This window comes from Coptis chinensis, chromosome 2 (assembly GCF_015680905.1).
Source record: "Coptis chinensis isolate HL-2020 chromosome 2, ASM1568090v1, whole genome shotgun sequence".
NCBI lineage: Eukaryota > Viridiplantae > Streptophyta > Magnoliopsida > Ranunculales > Ranunculaceae > Coptis > Coptis chinensis.
The window spans coordinates 69180116-69195538 of NC_141457.1; the positions used below are offsets into that span (position 1 = coordinate 69180116).

Sequence of the window (15423 nt, forward strand, 5' to 3'; positions counted from 1 at the left end):
TTACGAGTCTCTTCGCACCAATCTTAAGCAATGGGTTTTAGAGATTACCCATTTATAGCTAATGAAGAAGATACACATAGAGAACACAATTTACATCAGCCGACGAATCAATTAACAACTTCACAATCTCAACTGACTCCAGCGATCCATGACAGGAATTCTCTTTTAATTAATTTGAAATCCCATTTTATTTGACCCAATAGCTTTTCCATACAAAAAACTCGCTACGTCAACATCCAACCCTTCTTCTTCAACTGCACGTCTGAATCCATTCAGATAATTTGCAACTGATAATTCAAGCAATGCATAAATTTTTCTAGCTACTTAATCTTTGTCTTAATTACAGATTAATTAACATTAATCAAAATCACCAACTATTGACGGATTTTTTAGCCGGTTGGGATTATATTATAATGTTTCTAATTCATGTGCTTCTCGTTCACATGATTTTATAATGACGACATTATGACATCATCATGCCACATCAGCTGTTCCTAGGTGTCGATTACAGCAGCGCCACATAAGCTTCTGTTAAGCCACATTGACATCCGTTAGTACACATCAACATTTGAAATAACGGAAACACACCGGTGGCCTAACGTGATAGATTTTACAAAGGTCATAGCCCAATTTGCTAATAAAAAAAAGTTTTTGGTCTAAATTGATAAAAGCAGCAAAGTTCATAGTAGAAAACGTCCATTTTTTCTATTTTCTATTTTCATAGGTTTCTAAACTACTCTAAAAACTCTCTCTAAATCATCTAGATTCGTTTTTAGGAGCACATTGCTATTTTGTTTGGTCAAAAATTCAAAGACAACTAAAATAGGATGTATTTCTAAAACCAATTGGGAAACTACTAGAAGACCATGTGTCTAGACTCTAGACGCATGAGCTGCTGCCTATATTTGCATGGTACTCCACTCTTCACAATTCAATCCATATTGTGTGAGAGGAAGAACCAAAGTTAGCAAACATGTATCAAGTCCATAATAATGGTTGTGAAACTTCCTTTCGCGCCATCTTTTCCAACAAATCCTCATTCGCGGAGTTTTTCATAAAGGAATTTGAAAGAAGGAGATGGAGTAAGCTTCTATGTGTTGGAGGAGAATTTATTCCCAACTTCGTGAGTAAGTTCTATAGTTGTTTTAGGAAGCAAGACATCGACTTGAAGGCAAAGACCATCTATATGAGGACTCCAAGCAAGGTATTTGAACTTACTCCTAGTATGATTAGACCGATTCTTTTAATAAGAGATGTTGAAGATGGAAGAAAGAAAGAAGAGGACTATGATTGAATACACTACATACTTTACTTGGAAAGAATTTGAAGATGGGATACGATAGAGATATTTTAGTTAGGAGCATGCAAAAGAACCAAGTTGCTATAGTGGCATGGCTAGCTAATAACATCTTTTTCGTGCCTATGCCTTTGACGATACAAGAGGACTTTTGCGAGATTCTTTTTAAACTTCAAGAAGAAGAAGATGATATTGACATGGGATCCATCCTTTGGGAAGCCATCGCTTCGTCAAGGTTGGGGGAAGAGGACACATATCCTTTACCTTTATTTGTAAGTATATATGATAGCCAAGAAGTTGTTTATAGACCATCTATGTGAGGACTCCAAGCAAGGTATTCGAACTTACTCCTAGTATGATTAGATCGATTCTTTCATTAAGAGATGTTGAATGCAAGTGTTTGACTTATACATTTAATTTTTTTCTTCGTGAATAAATCATGCATGTAATATGAACAAGTTCTTGGAATGATTTATGCTAGTAATAAAAGTATATATGATTCTAGTTTCCGTAATGAAGTTGAGTTGTCATGGTGTACGAATGCATTGGTTTACAGGAATTTCAAAATTACAGGAATTGTGGAAAAAAAGAAAGAAAGAAGCCATGATGGCTTTCAAAGAACTGTCATGTTACGCACACCAATTCTTGACAGTTTTTAGTGTTAATTTCTTGACACTTTTGGAGGTCGCAGTGACGCTTACATAGAAAACGTCATAAAAACGGGTTTATTTCTTGATGTTTTTTCTGGTAAAACTATGATGGTTAAGTAAAACGTGTCACACAAACGGATCTAGTTATGACATTTAAAAATGAATTTATATCATATAAGTTTGAGCTTTTATGTCAACTTCTCCAGAAATGCCACCAAAATTATGATATTTTGTTAACTTTTATGATGGGATCTATATATAATGAAGGTTGTTTCTTCAATAAAAAAAATGTCATTAAACCTGTTTCATGACGGCTAAAAGCTTTAGCCGTATTACAAGTATTTTTTTTAGTAGTGCAAGTCCCTGCAACTAATTCTATATATATTATGTAACACCCCAAATGCTTATATTCAAGCTTATTGGAAGAAGTTTATGGATTGAAGACAGGAATAATTATAAATATTGTTCGCAACATGTTCATCTTTTCTAGTTCATCAGCAGTCTTCTAGTTCAACATGCACGCATGTTGATTTTAAAAGGTAGACGTACATGACGAACGAATCTCATTTTGTAAACAGTTGGAGTTGTGATTGTTTGTAATGCACTATGATATCTCTTAAATGTATTTATGTAGTGTTCTCATGTTCATGCTTTGAAATGATTTAATCCAAATTCAAGAGTCACCTTGGAGGAGGTGTTAATTTGCAATAATCAATATATACTCGATATCCTAAATGTACGTGATCCAATGCCTATAAGTTATATCCTATAACAACCATTATAACCCGAGCGCACTTCTAATTCTTTTGCAACGATGTTATGGATGTGACAAACAAAACTTCGAGTCATTATATCCAATATCCTAGAACATTTCACAGGCTTCTAACACCCTTGTATGCAATCATATTCAGGCTTTAACGAACGACTTCGAAGACAGTTATAACTAAGAGTACGTGAATTAACGTAATAGGTACCTCCATAACATAATTCAACTTAGAGCCAACTCATTAGTTGATTTGGCTTATTGTCAGCTCCATCACTGTTATATATAAAACTTAGGGGCGGCTGGTATCTACTCAATAGCTTTCCCTGACCACCCCTCGGCAGGAGTGGAAGTCCGATAAAAGCCATCACAAGATTTATTACGAATACAATATGGAGGTTGGGGTCTGCCTAACCTCGTAAGTAGTAGCTATATAGTTCACATAAAAAGTTACAAAAGAACATAAGAGTTACTATATCTGCAACTTTGAACCACGACAATACACATTCTTCTTATGCAAAGATGCAATCGTTTGCTCGCTCGCTTAGACCTCAATTTCAGGGGCGGCACGGCGGCCCTGTAAAGATATACATTTTATAAAGAGAGCATGTCAAATCCCAATGAGAAATGCATGTACACAGATTGAAACATGTATGTTCACACGTAATGTCATGAACTTCGATAAAATATATATGGAGTACATCTTTCTACTGAAACATGTAAAAGAGTAAGTCGTGATTCTTGGAGAGGATCATCTTAACCTCACCACAGAATGATGGAGATCAGCATGTTGGAATTTTATCGAATCCCTAAAGATGTCCCATATGATGGACACATGTCATGTATAATTGATGGTTTACAAAACATGGGATTATATGATGAAGTATCCAAATCCATATGAATATTTTGGTAATTATAAGTTGTTTCCAATTATAGTCTAATTTTTAAAATCATCGTCCAATTAAGAAAACTGTCATCTGCCCCCCTTTTCTCTATATATACACATGTCTTATCGTTGTGTATTATATTATGTTAAGAAAACACATTAGGATTAGAGAAAATGCTTACGGTGAGAAACAACTTCTCCTTCTCCGTTCTGCACATTTTATTCATCTAAAACTATGGATTAAAGTATGTTTATTTACGTTTAATCATTGATTTATTATTGTTATGATATTGGTGAGTTCATGCGATTAAAGATCCTTGATTTAAGCTTAAGAATATATATGTTTGTATGTAGTATCAGAGCTTTGTTGTGAATCATATGTTTCTCCCATTAAAAAGATGATATTTGGAAAAATATCGTCGGATTATTAGGACGTAAAAACGTGGTCTTGTATCTGTTTTTTACATTAAAGTGAGTGTACAACATACTCGTTCCTGTTTATTATTTGGGTCTAATTGCTTATATTATGCGATTGCTTTACCAGTCAAATCTATTAGTCCAAAGAGTGAGGTTTAATATTCTCATGTATGTTATGCCATTGTTGGATTGGATACATTTTCTAAAAACCTCGTACGCATGTCAGTTATTTTAAGTTAAACCCATGATGCATGAGTCGTTTTACAAAACTATTATAAAGTATATATTTTTTTATAACACTTGTCATGTGGGCCAAGTGGGAGATAGTTTCTTTAATTGGACAATGATTCTAATTTCCCATAAAAATTATACTATAATTGAAAACAACTTATAATTGCCAAAATATTCATATGGATTTGGATATTTCATCATATAATCTCATGTTTTATAAACCATCAATTATACATGACATGTGTCCATCATATGGGACATCTTTAGGGATTCAATAAAATTCCAACAGTCTCCCACTTGACCCATATGACAAGTGTTATAAAAAATATATACTTTATAATAGTTTTGTAAAACGACTCATGCATCATGGGTTTAACTTAAAATAATTGACACGCGTATGCGATTTTTAGAAAATGTATCCAATCCAATTTTCTCATTAATTTGATTATCATAATGTCATTACCAAACAATCTACTAATACGAGTCATAGCGGTCGTGTCATATATGCATGTGTGTGACATCATTCCTTCCATGTACTACGCCAATAGTAACTTGTTTAATATAATGCATAAATAAGAAATTTAGGTCAATGTATAATTACCTAAAATGTCCAACAGTAATAACTCGTTTCATTCATAATATGTACACAACATACCCAAAAACTCAGCTCATCGTGAAACTTCAGACCTTGCTGAGTTAGCTTGAAAGTTTTACTAGCTTTCAAGTTTTTGGGCCTCTTAAATTCTCGCCGTTTTTAGCAAGGTTAAATAAGCTCATCAGTTAGCCGTGAGTAATTTCAAAACGAAGTATATATATACTAGAGAAGGAATATGTCTTACCTGCGCGGTTTGCTGGTCCTACTGGACAACCCATAGAAGCGAGATCGTTCGCAAAGGCTGAGTTGAAATTGAATGAGATAATTAGCAGGACGAATGCAAAACACAACATAAATGATCGTTTTATGAATGCCCGACGTAAAAATGATACAAGTGGTGCAGGAATCTCCATGGCCAAATTCTAAAACCCACAAATATGAACTCCTTCCACAACCACAAGTGCTATTAATAGGATTAGAGGAAGACTAGTGACTTTGAAATTGATAGGAGTACATGGAAAACGTGTAGAGACTTTTGGAGTCTTCTTCATCTTTCGACGAAGTTCATGTTTTCAAGACCAGTACCCATGGCTAGTTTAAATTGAAGCCACAACTTAAAAAGTTTAAATTTCGTTGCAGCAACCTGTCTGGCTGTCTAAACTGTTCTAAATCCAAACTTAAGAAAGAGAAAGTCGTTGATTTTGACAGGTCTGGGATATATGGACATATGGCAAGTCTTTTTCCATGTCCCGCCACACTGTATACCTAATTTGCAACTGTCAATAACACTAATATCAAATGTGATCGATGTGGCTACATTTGACATGTACTGATGATAACTGTAGTCAAACTAGTCAAGGGTGAGGATGAAAAGGCTTGTGCTACATGCCTACATTATAATGTTCCAAGCTTCACCAGTTTTAATTTTCCATTCCAGCACAGAGTTGGATGAGTCTCTTAATATCTCCATGACAAAAATTATCTTGCATGGCAAGTAGGTTTCCCAAATTTAAATAATTAATAATTGTTTCGGACTTTGGAATGTTATGGACAATTAAACTTAATTCTCGTATTATCTTTCAGTTATATGGATAGTTCAATCAATGTGCTCATCAGTTCCTGATCCCATTACTAAAAAAAGACATTATGATACATATTTTTCGTCTATCTTCTTGACTATTTTATTGAAAAGTACTGTTAATATAGACATTTTAGTAAAGTTTTTATAACGGATGTTACAACATTTTGTCCTATATAAATGTATAACACAAGCTTCAAGAAAATATATTAATTATATAACGACTATTATTGTAACATTAATTATGTATAACACAAGTGGCAAGAAAATAAGTACCCATGGTTTTATGACATGTTTTCTAAAACAGTCAAAACAGTCAAAATAGTTTTGTAATAAACCGCGTGGACTCTTTCCATTTCACAATTGTTTTTTGGGCCGCATGTGGGTGGACCATTCTGGCTTTATATTGAACCGTCAACAACTTACCTAAAAATATAAGAAACCAAAAATCTAAAAAATTGAACAGTTAGCAGACTTATGACTTATGGAAACAATGAAAAATGGAAGTTCCCCTCTCGGTGAAAATACTCCCACTCAATCCAATTATTTTTCCCTCTCAGCTCGCCGGATATTAAGGATTTGAAGTTATTAGGGTTAATATATCTTTCTTTCTCTTCCATCACAAACCCTAACAATGCCATTTTTTTTCTCATTGGTTTTTCGCACCTTCACTTCCTAGATAGCAGTTCATCTACTACTATACTTCATTCGATTTACTTGATTAATGCATGGTACATAGCTTGATTAAGTTTGTTTGAGATGGATCGGTTTCATCGGTTGATTAGTAATTTGTTAGATTGATTATGTAAACTATATTATTATTGTTGGATTATGAGACTTGGTTATCAATCAAGTGTTGACTTATATATATTTAATTTTTTTCTTCATGAATAAATAATGCATGTAATATGAACAAGTTTTTAGAATGATTTATGCTAGTAATAAAAGTATATATGATTCTAGCTTCCGTAATGGAGTTGAGTTGTTATGGTGTATGAATGCGTTGGTTGACAAGAATTTCAAATTTACAGGAATTGCAGGAAAAAAAAGAAAGAAGTCATGACGTCTTCTAAAGAACTGTACGCACACCAATTTTTTTACAGTTTTTAATGTTAATTTCTTGATGGTTTTGGAGGTCGCGGTGACGCTTACATAGAAACCGTCATAAAAACGGGTTTATTTCTTGATATGTTTCCTAGTAAAACTATGTCAGTTAAGTAACATGTCATGCAAACAGATCCAGTTATGACGTTTAAAAATGAATTTTTGTCATATAAGTTCAAGCTTTTATGTCAGCTTTTCCAGAACCGTCATCAAAATTATCACATTATGACATTTTTTGTTAACTTTTATGACGAGTTTTCTCTCTCTATATATATAATGAACGTTGTTTCTTCAATGAAAAATACATCATTAAACCTGTTTCATGAGAGCTAAAAGCTTTAGCCGTATTACAAGTATTTTTTTTAGTAGTGCAAGTCCCCGCGGCTAATTCTATATATATTATGTAACACCCCAAATGCTTATATTCAAGCTTATTGGAACAAGTCTATTGACTGAAGACACGAACAACTGTAAAAATTGTTCGCAACATGTTCATCTTTTCTAGTTCAGCAGTCTTCTAGTTCAACATAAAGGTAGACGTACATGACGAACGAATCTCATTTTGTAAACAATTGGAGTTGTGATTGTTTGTAATGCACTATGATATCTCTCAAATGTATGTAGCCTTCTCATGTTCATGCTTTGAAATGATTCAATCCAAATTCAAGGGTCACCTTGGTGGAGGTGTTGATTCGGCAATCAATATATACTCGATATCCTAAATGTACGCGATCCAATGCTATAAGTTATATCCTATAAGAACCATTACAACCCGAGTGCACTTCTAATTCTTTTGCAATGATGTTATGGATGCGACAAACAAAACTTCGAGTCATCATATCAAGCATCCTAGAACATTTCACAGGTTTCTAACACCCATGTATGCAATCATATTGAGGCTTTAACGAACGACTTCGAAGACAGTTATAACTAAGAGTACATGAATTAACGTAACTAGCATTAGTGCACGTGCCCTGCACGTGGATGTTAAAAAAGACTTTCTAAAGGAAATGTGATAACAAATGCATTGGATTCCCTGATAGCAGTAATTATTACATACATGTGTCCCATTAATGCATTTAATATAGAAATTATAAAAAGGGGTCTTATGAAAGAAGCAGTTATTTCAATAACAAAACATATTGACTACAAAATATAATAACATGGTTAAATGTTTTTATTGAATTTAAAACATTTATACGTTAAAAAATTAACATATATTTGTTTAGGGCTAGACCCCTAAAGCCGCTTTCCATAGTAGTAGTAAAACACAAATAATTACTATTAACATTAAAACTTTGACTGCATCTCCAAGCTCGTTTTCATCAATATCAAATGTGTTGCTCATGGTTGTAACTGTTGTTGAAGATAAAAAATTTACCAACAATTAAATAAATTAATCATATGTTAGTCTGATGACAATACGAACAATTATGAAGTATAACAAATAAAAGAATCAGCAAATAACATGATATAATAAGCAGTTTGAATTGTAAGAAAATGAATTACATTAAGTGGTTGGAACAAATTCAACATATTTCCCATTGGCACGTAAATTTGAGTCCCGCGAGTGATAATAACTTGGTAGATATATTGAAGGTTTTGGGTTTTTTTTAAAAAAAACTTTAAAATTGTTTTTTTAATCAAAGATTGACTATTTTTTTTCTTGACCAGTACAAATATATATAACTTTGTCATGATATATATTAGAAGAAGTTGTACATATTTCAACTATATATGGTTATCTTTTAAAAAAAACGAAATAGTATTGGAAAGAATGTATAGAAAATCAAATTTATTTAAATATATATTAAAAAATAATATATGTTGTGTTGTTAAAATGGCTCAACATGGCAAAGATATACTACAGATATCTATATTGGTTACATCGTGTTTCAATATATTAATTACGATGATTTCAGAATGTCATAAAAGAAATTACATTAAACGACTGGAACAAATAAGTCATCTGATTTGTTATTGTTATAATAATTAGTATTATTATGGTTATTATGAAAATTATTATTTTCTAAATTACAATGTCTATTTTTTTTTAAATTTTTTTTGTAGCTTTATCCTTTAAATCAGGTCACTATTAAGTCAAAAAAAAAATCAAAGGTCATGATGACCTGAAATGGAAAATGTGTGAAGAAGACAACGGAACAGAAGGATAATACATTTAAGGAAAAAAATGATTAAAATAAGAGTAAAAGTTTTAAGAGATGAATTACCTTAGGGGGGTTGGTGGTTGGAATCCAGGAGATGCGAGAGAGATGAATACTGTTGTTGAGTCGCTTTCTTAAGAAATCAGAAAAGAAAGAGATAAGGTTAATATGTAAAAGTTAGTCCGTTAGTTGGAGACAAAGGGACCCGTTCTTTTTTGTCTAAGTGCGTGCGGACTGTTTAATATATCGTGTGAAAACTTAATCTAAAAATTTTGAAGGAAACGCTTTAGATTAAATCTACTTACGTAAAGCTGATGGGATGTTGGATATTAAGGGTGGTCGACCTAATGTATGTTATATGTCCACATAGTATAATAATATAATTGGTCGGTTTAGATTCAACTATATTTCATGAGACGTGTCAAATAGCTACATATTCATCCAAGGAGCATAAATAAAGAACTTTTCATTTCTTTTAAATGCATTATAAAAGGGTAACCACAACTTTTCTTAGCAGTTATTTCTTTATTTTTATTTTTTTTGTGTGGCAGACGCTTTCTCTTAGGTTGATAAGTTTAACAGAAATGGGTGGAGCTTCTATTCAAATATTTGTAGCACCGAAAGTATTTTAGACAACTTCATTTAAAACTTCATTTTTATAACTCTTTTGTTATTAAATTAGGCACAAATCTTAATTGACCTAACAACTGAATGGAGTCAATCATTAAAGACAACATCATGATATGGATTAAATTCTGATCTTTGTTTTTTTGGTTATTTTTTATCTAGATTTGCCAACTGTGTGAGCAAGAAGGCCACACAGCTCAAATTTGCCCTTACCTTAATCGAAGATGTAGGGAGGAAAACTGCAGAGGTGTTATGTATTTGGTTAAATGTTGGGATCGATCAGGAAAAGTTGTTGAAATGTGGCTTAAATGTGATTGGATTTTATGTTTTAGTAAAGAGATGCAATTTACTGCTTGTAACCAACCAATGTTGCCAAATGAAAAGAGCATCACCCATGTTGTCAGTTGTGATGTTTGTGGTAATGAGTGTTGTTGTCATATTGATTATCCTATGTGAGGTTTTTTTCATGTAAGATGTAATGTCAGTGCTATATGTATTTTTTGAAGGACTATGTAAGTGTTAAATAAAAGTTTTTATTTGGTTCTGACATATTTATATATATTACAGACAATATTCAAAAACATAAATGCACACTATGAAAATGTGGCATAACTTCAATATTACACATACAATAAGAATCTTAGAGAAAATAACTGGGAACTTTTACTCTGAGGTATGATTAGATTATGAAAGGCTAGGCGGACGATTATAACGGGGAGGATGTGGAAGAAAAGTTGTAACAATAGTGTGAAGTTGTTCTATATGTTGGAGAATTTGTTGCTGAAGGGCTCCTTGGTGCTCGAAAATTTGTTTTTGGCTCTCCAAAATTTGTGAGTGGTTCTCTAAGAACTGCGAGTAGTTCTTCAAAAAGTGTTCTTGTTCTTCATCAAACACTATGATACGTTGTTGTAAATCTATTAACTGTTCATGCATAAATCCTTGCCGGGCATACATTGCTTTGATACACTCGTGAAGAATATGGATCCCTTCCATGGGATCAACTGTGTTCTACAGGGCATCTTCAGTGAAGTAATCTATTTGGACGGGGGGTGAGATAGGGCTTATCTGCCTGTTTGGAGCCATTGAGAACTAAGGTTTGCTATGAGGAAGACTAATGAGACTGGATGAGGAATATAATTATTGTATGTAGAAAAATAAAAGGGTGCATTTTTTATAGTGGCAAAGAAATATTAAAATATGAAAACATAATTAAAATGGTGGGGGCTCTGTAATTTTTTTTAATTGATATTTAGAAGCATAGGTGGGTCTAAAGGAAAATTTGGTTTGTCAAGTAGATAGAGGAGGTTACTGTTTCGGCAATAAACTGCTTCAACACAACAAGAGCAATAGTAAAGAACGCACTAAGAAACAGAGGAATTTGATGTTGGGGGAGATGAAACTGAGCCAAATAATGGCTGTCTACGTACCCAAGATCTATTCTCTAGGGATCAAGTTTCAACGTAGTTCCTTATGAAAAATAGTTTGGTATTTATATAAGTAGAGTAGATAATCCTTGTAGCTCAAGTATTCTTGTATCTTGAGTAATTGTGATAGAATATAACTCTCAACTGATAATTATCTCTTTGATAAGAAATGAATCTGGACATAAATCAATGTATATTAGTCGCAAGCTATGTGGCTAAGGTTCAGCCTTAGACACATGAGTTAATGGGCCTGTACATTGATCCATGGTATTGCAAATTGGGCTTTAGCCCTGTTGATTAAACGAATAAAATGGAGACCCCTACTAATGGACGTTTGCCACGTAGGTGGGGGTCGAAACACCGCCCCCTCTTTGGCATGTGAGCAAAGTTTATATGGCAAAGAAGATAAAAGAAAATCAATGAGAAAAAGTAATGAGAAAAGAATAAGCCGAATGAATAACCATGGAGTGTGTGAATTTAAACGATATGAAAATAGACTGTTGGGAAAAATTTATGAATTATTGTGAACAAAAAAATGTCAAACTAACTTACATGGGAGGCAATGTAGTTAAATGAAAGAAGGCTGAAGTGAGAACTGAAATGGGTGGCACAGAAAAAATTGCAAAAGAAATTTATGGCAAAAAACTGTATCGAAATAATTATGTAAAATAAAATTGATTTTGACGATGCATATCAGTGGGAGATTTATATTAGGATTAGACAGTTAAAATTAAAAGTAGGGGCAGTTTAGTAATAATAGGAAGAAAAAGACGTTAAAGACGAATTGGATTCGAAGGTGAAGACTTTAGCGACTAAAACTGGATGCCAACTTCGATTTAGATAAGAATTCAAATTAGATAAGAGTTTGGATTAGATAAGAGTTTAGATTAGATAAGAGTTTGGATTAGATAAGAGTTTAGATTAGATAAGAATTCGGAGTAGATAAGAGTCCAACCAGCAATGTAAAACTAGATCGAATAAATATTATATAAGCACTTGCTAACTTCTAGATGCAAAACAGTAGAAAGAAAAAACTAAGTGTTTAAAACGAGACCAATGAGGTTAATGGCAATCATAGAATTTAAGAGATAGAAAGAAGTGGTAGATATAGAGAACACATGAGGCCATGGCGAAGCGAGGGAATTGAGATCCGACAAAGTTTATAGTGCCGAACAATTTCTGAGGGAAGACTCACAAATGGATCGATAACTCGTCATGATGTCGAGAGAGACTACAATACAATACTCAACCCAACTAAAACAAAGTATGAGACGTTCTCAACAAAAGAAAGAAAAGGTATGTATAGTAGACAAAGTGATACAGGTGCTTCTCTCTCTCCCCCTTTCTTGGTATTTGTTCTGTACGTGGTGTGCGCTTGTTGTTTGAATATATTTATTAATTAAGGGCAACCAAAGTGATACGAAAGAGAAGGTATAAACCAAGTAAGGTCATTAAACCAGGGGAATCAGAAGCTAAAGTAGTGGGACTATGTTCTGAATATCAGAAAATATAAGTAGGACAGGGACGTAAGAACTTGGGGCAAGTGAGGATTCTATTTAACGAGTGCAAATTGCAAGTTGCTGAATTAATGAAGTGTATAAAAAGAAAAAGACAATAGAAGAAAGGCTAATGAATCAGTAACAGAATAAAGTCTAAGTATGATAAGGACAAATTGAATAAAATAAAATTTGTAGGAAAACAAAAAGTATAGCAACTTGGATTGGTGATATAATGGGATTGTTATGGTATATGCAGGAAAAAAATAAAGGGGACGAGGATGAAACAGTAATGATTAGAAAAGATGATATGATGAAGAAAACAACGTCAGTGATAAAAAACAATCGACAAAGCGCCGCGGGTGGTATCATTGGTCAGGAAACTGCTGGTGATGTTTAGGATTACAGATACCGGCGCAGATGAAACAGAGCGTGGTTTTACAATTAAGTCTAATGGAATTTCTCTCTACTGTGAGATGTCGGTAATTTCGAATTGGATATGCAACTAAAGATTGACTGGCATAATCTAGGTCAGGATTGATCAGTTTCAAATTGGATATGTTAGGACATTAAGTTCAAATTATTAGATTTCAATCAAAATTGAATTTGGATTGCCGAATAAGACAAAGAAAACGGAGAAAAGTTCGGAGAATAGGACAAAGCGGTGGCAAAAAACTTCGACAGCATAAAACAGGTATGTCAGTATTTTTTTTCCAGTTAGTTTCAAATTTTGGTTAAGTCTGAAAGACTAACGAAAAGATTTGTATTTTCGTCGTAGGTTGAAATGGCGGAATTACAAACAAAAGATATTGACAAAAAGTTTCAAACGGAAAGATCACAATGCCGTAGAAAAAATAATAATAATAATAATAAAGAAGCTGAATAAAGTTTTCGCTTAGAAAGTTAACGTAATGCGAATTTTTGCCGCACGGAGAAATGACAGTTGTACGAGCCTCGGAAAGTTTCGTTCAGAAAGTTCGGCTTAATGCCTTAGAAAAAATAATGAAGCTGTCAAAAAATTTCACTTGGTAAATTTCTCGTAGAAAGATCGGCAGAATGCCTTAGAAAAATAATGATGCTGACGAAAATTTTCGCTCGGAAAATTTTTCGTAGAAAGATCGGCACAATGCCTTAGAAAAATAATGAAGCTGACAGAAAGTTTTTCGTTCAGAAAGTTCGACTTAATGCCTTATAAAAAATAATGAAACTGACGAAAATTTTCGCTCGGAAAATTTTTCGTAGAAAAATCGGCACAATGCCTTAGAAAAAATAATGAAGCTGAATAAAGTTTTCGCGAAGAAAGTTGACGTAATGCGAATTCTCGCCGCACGGAGAAACGGTGGTATTATGAGCAAATTATATTCATAAAGAGTTGACGGAGAAAAGTTTAGCACAAAAAAGTGTCAATTAATGTCGTAGATGAATTAAAGAAGCTGACAGAAGTGTCGTTGAGAAAGAGCGGCACAATGCCTTAGAAAAAGGAATGACTGCAGAAAATAGTTAATCGAAAGCTAAAGCCGGTTTAATGCAGATTTCGAAGATGAAAATTAAGATTTAATCGAACAACCGTAAGACAATTGACAGAGACAATTGATTAGGTAATCATGTAAATGTAATACCATAGAGCTAAAACTTCTTTTGATGAAAAATAAAAATAAAGATGGGTTTGTTATTGAATATTGTTGTTGTGTGAGATAACATACCTGCGGAAAACTGGCAATGTTGTAGATTTATGCAATTGAAATGAAATAGAACGAGACGCCCCCATGTAGAGAAAAATGTCCCTAATGCTAACTTAACTCGGAAAAATTAGACTAAGCGAGTGTAAAAACGTTCGAAATTCGACTGACAAAACGAAACGCAATGACTTAGTCGGATATTGTCGTAGTGATAGTAACGGACTAAGCGAGCGTAAAAACATTCAAACTTAGACTGATAAAGCTAAACATGGTAACTTTGTCAGATTTTGTTATAGTGATAGTAACGAACTAAGCGAGCGTAAAAGCGTTCAAACTTAAGCTGACGAAGCTAAATGTGGTAACTTCGTCAGATTTTGTCGTAATGATAGTAATGAACTAAGCGAGCGTAAAAGCGTTCAAACTTAAGCTAACGAAGCTAAATGTGGTAACTTCGTCAGATTTTTTTTGTAATGATAGTAATAAACTAAGCGAGCGTAAAAACGTTCAAACTTAGACTAATAAAGCTAAACGTGGTAACTTTGTCAGATTTTATTATAGTGATAGTAATGACTAAGTGAGCGTAAAAAGCATTCAAACTTAAGCTGACGAAGCTAAATGTGGTAACTTCGTCAGATTTTTTTCGTAATGATAGTAATGGACTAAGCGAGCGTAAAAACGTTCAAACTTAAACTGACGAAGCTAAATGTGGTAACTTCGTCAGATTTTTTCGTAATGATAGTAATGAACTAAGCGAGCATAAAAGCGTTCAAACTTAGACTGATGAAAAGATGACTGCAAAAGTGATGTGTCTTGACCTTTCGCTTCTAACGACGGCGGAGAGATAAGCCAATGAATCTGCATGACGTATGTTATTTCGGGGTCTTTGAATGATAGAGATGCTATCAAATTGTCGAGCAAGGCTATGTATCAAACTAAGATAAGCCGCCATACGCTCATCTCTTGCTTCAGAAGACCCACCAAACTGATTGGCAACAAGGCGAGAATCCATGT

At 33.5% G+C, this 15423-nt stretch overlaps 1 long non-coding RNA gene across 1 annotated transcript; it reads right to left on the minus strand.

Moving 5' to 3' along the window:
* Positions 1 to 2884: 2884 nt before the first annotated feature.
* On the minus strand, positions 2885 to 5278 carry LOC147517431 (uncharacterized). Its single transcript, XR_015211443.1, has 2 exons — positions 5084 to 5278; positions 2885 to 3287 (listed from the first exon to the last, which is right to left on the minus strand). It is a non-coding gene; the product is annotated as an uncharacterized LOC147517431 (long non-coding RNA).
* Positions 5279 to 15423: the final 10145 nt, after the last annotated feature.